Source organism: Apis dorsata, unplaced genomic scaffold (genome assembly GCF_000469605.1).
Source record: "Apis dorsata unplaced genomic scaffold, Apis dorsata 1.3 scaffold_83, whole genome shotgun sequence".
NCBI classification, from domain to species: domain Eukaryota; kingdom Metazoa; phylum Arthropoda; class Insecta; order Hymenoptera; family Apidae; genus Apis; species Apis dorsata.
Genome location: NW_006263381.1, coordinates 483,620 through 487,881, shown reverse-complemented (window position 1 = coordinate 487,881; position 4,262 = coordinate 483,620).

The window sequence follows — 4,262 nt, the reverse complement described above, 5'->3', positions numbered from 1 at the left end:
GTTGGCTGGATAAACGTTCGACTAGCGACGCTCGTGTGAAAAAACGAAATTATTTTCCGAACAAAGAGAATATAATATTCGACAAATTCATGGTGTTCGAAAATTTGGTTTTGACCAAGAGAGGAAAATTGCCGTTTAGATTAAAATTAAAATTACATCCTCCCTCTGGGCATTGAATTCTTTTTTCTCTCAAAATATTTCCCTGTCAAAGGTGCACGAATTAGATTTAACGAATCTTTCGATTTCGATTTTCACCGTAAGAAAAATTCCACTTCGATGGAAGTAACGCATTTGAATAATGCCTTTGTGGGGTAGAGGTAGCGAAAAGCCGAAGGTTGAAAGGGCGAACAATTTTGTTAGGGCGTAGCCAGCGAATTCTTTGCTCGGTCTCTTGGCTCGATGGTTCATTCTTTCACGCCGAGTCCTAGCCGTCAGCCATTTTTCCACACTTTCTCCCTTCGAATATTTCGGGATGCAATTCTTTAAACCTTAATGAGGATTCGAACAAACGATAAATTTAACCGAGCGATTTTAATGGTCGAATTAGATTTATCGCGTTGCAACGAGATTCCAATTCGGTCATTTAACACAATTTTAAATATTTAGAAACGAATTCTACCTTCAACTTAGTGTTGAATTTCCCCAACAATTTACGCAACATTCTCCTCTCTATCCAATTTCTATCTCCGACGTTCCATTTTTCCTCTCCTTCTGTTTCACAGAAACAGGACAACAAATACCCATTCCTCCATCCTTCCACCTCATTCTATCCGTGTCTCTCCGCCGTCGTTAAGTTATTTCGCTCTCGAGGAAAGTCGTGTCGTATCGATACCCACGCCCACGCTCCTATGGAGAGAACGTGCTCGATGAAAAATTTAACGTGCTAACCTAACCCGGATCTCGCTTTGGGGGATCCCGAGTTTTGGAACAGCCGACGAGGAACAGCATACGATCCCCGTATTTCCCGGCTATTGTTCCGTTTAATCGACAGGAAATAACCGCGGAATACAACCCGTCAATTCCACGCCAGGAAAAAAACGAGGGAGAGAGGAAATGTTCTTTTCCCGCGAAAATCGTCCTCCTCCAAACTGGCGACGGATCGTTGTCCTCCTTTCGAGAGCAATTAATTAACGAGGAGCGGAAGAGCCACTTTTTTCTCCTCCTTTCCTCTTTCGACGAGGAAACGACATTGCCATCGGTCGGTACAAACGATCGATGGAGAACAAACGTCTCTATCGAACGTGATCCACGCCAATTATTGCGTGTCGTACGTCTGATGAAAATTACCTACAAAGACCAATTACAAGCGGACAAGATGATACCGGATACAGAGTTCTCGTCATTTTGTAATTGTGTTTCCACGTGACGTATCGATGAAACATCTATATCGATAATGTTTCTTATTAATTATGAAACGAGTGATCAAAATAAATGAGTTCACTCTCGAGTGAGTTAAAATTTTAAACGAGTGAAATCGAAGTATTTCTATTTTTTATTTATTATATATATTATAAATAATATAATATAATATATATTATAAATAATAATATAATATTATATATATTATTTATTATATATAATTTTTTTAGTATTATATTTTTTTCCGAATTTTTATCGGAAAGGAAAAGAAGATTTTTGGACGAGGATCGAAACATTTTCTCGCGTCGAGAAATATAGAGTGACGAATATAGAGATTCCAATTGTATTTTCGAACGTTCGAAATCGAATCGATTGGTTACTTCGTTGACCATGTCTCGTGGTCATTAATTTTAGTTCCATTCCGTTTTTATGGGCCCGTGTTTTTTTTTCTACCAATAGGTGTAAAATCTTTTTTCAGATTTCGATCATTAATCTTAATTTTATCTTACTTTCGTCGATCGATTATTTCATTTAATTCGCACCAAAATTATCCTCTTCCTCTTTTCTTTTTCTGATCTCATTGAGCTCGTATCAGGAAATAGATTCGTTCGTTAAATCGCGTCCTAAGGATCGAATCGTTCTCGATATAATACAAGCCGGTTGAAATTGGGGAGGAGCTAAAAATCGTAGTATCGTTTCTTACTCGCGAATTTATAGTTACGACGAAGCATCGAATCGAATGCTTGACTTATCGAAAGAAACCGCGAGATGCGAAACAATAACGCGAGTAAACCAAAGATTTAGAGCCTGTAAAATTAAGTTTTTACGATCACCGTCCTCCTCTCTTATTTTCAATTTTATTCCTCCCCCTGTTAACCGAATTACTTGAAACTCATTTATGCGATTTTTATGACAGAAATATTTCGTATAACCGTTTCCAACATTTTTATACATCTTAATAATATCGTTAACAGTTTTAACGGAGTCAAAATATCATCCTTTCGATCTCTAATCTCGTAATCGACAATCGATCTACGAGTCGTTTCTCGAATCAGAATGGTTGAACAATTTACTTTCCGATCGAATCGTGGTACAGAAACAAGTTATTTCGATTGAAACGTTTAGCTAGAGTTCATCCTCTGGATTTAGCAAATGCGACTACATTAGCCGCTTCCGCACACGTGGAAAAACTTGCTCCACTTGGAGGAAGAATATCATCAGGAGAATGTCTTTAAGCGATTGGTGCGCGAGTTTCGTTTCGATTCATCCAATAATTCAACATCCCCGCGTGATTTCCTGCTCCTGTTGTTACAATGTCAAACAGCCCCGAGCAACAGTCGCGTAATTAACATGGAAAATTATCCGTGGCTTTGATCAAGTTGCACGCGCTCGTGTTCCTGTGATTATTTGCTGCGTTCGACGTTGCATAAAATTGAATGGCATGGAACGAATTTGAATCGATCTCGGTAGTAGAGTTTAACTAAACAAAAATCTTGTATGAATTATTGTTATCACGAAGGATAAATGATAGAAAGAATCGTAATTTGAAAATCTTTGGTTAAAATTTATCGTTCGAGTTTTGTTGAATAACAGTTTTTTTAGTAAAGTAAATTAAGAATGATTATTCAGTTAATAAATCTGAGAATAAATAATTTCAAGGTGAAACTTTTTTCTTCATTTTTATTCATTTTTATTCTCTCTCGTTCGAGTCGGGAACGTTGGAAGGAATTTCTCTAATCGACACCGCCGAAACGTTTACGATATTGCACCAGTTATCAGAGATGGTCCCAACCCAACGTTTTCGATCAAACCCTTTAAGGGGTTGCTATTTACCGCAGAATTCCGGCATCACAAATTGGGACAATGAATTCCTTTCTCGAAACTACGTAACTCTCTCTTTGGAAACTCATCTTGGCAAAATTAATCGAATCTCGAGATACGAGGACTCGATCGAATAATCACTTTCTTCGAGAGAGAGAGAAAGAGAGAGAGAGTCCTCGAATAAATTTGCTCGAACAAAATTTTCGAAAAAACTCTCTCTGAGAGGCAAAGGAAATTTTTTTTTCTTCTTCAATCTCCACGTATTCGATCAAAGTAATATTCCAGTTTTGTTGGACTGGAACGAGTACTATTCCACTATTTTCGATTATTTCAATTTTTTCTTCGACAGTCGACGATTAACAAAAGGGGATCTCTCTATCTTTCGACTAATCGTCTAATCTCGCTAATCGAGTTTAACAGCAGATTTCTTCAAATCTTTCACTAACTAAGCGCGCATGAGAAAGAGAGAGAGAGATAAAATATATACTATAATTTAACGAATTAGAACCCAGCTTTCATATACGTCTAACAAAACAAATTCACAATGGACGATCGAGTCAAAAAAAAAAAAAAAAATAGAAAATTTCACATTTTATCTAAAAAATTTCCCTTCTTTAGGAAGTTAAACAAAACGTTCTTCTCTGTTCTGCACCAAGTTTCCGGACACTTTACAAATTCATCGACAATTTCTTCCTCGTTCCACGACCAAGCAGCCGTGGAACTTATTAAAAGTTTTTCCAACAGAGGGAGGGAGAGGGAGAGAGAATCATCCGCATCACCCCTTCTTCTTCTTATTACGCAATCTTTTCACAATTTCTTCTTCTCTTTGACTTCGATCCACTTCCCTCTTCCTCCGTATTTTGGATCGTATTTTCCATTATCCCGTCTCCGTTTCCGCCCGCGAAATTTTTACGGGGTTTAACACAAGCTCGAGGCGGTCTTAATGTCTCGTGGAAACTTAGTTATAAGTTGTAGGCAATTATCCATTCGCTTCTTAACGATAGCTTCCATCCCCCCTTGGGAACGGGAATGGCAAACAGCGGTGGAACCGAATCGAAGGTAGAAACCGGAACAAGTGGTGG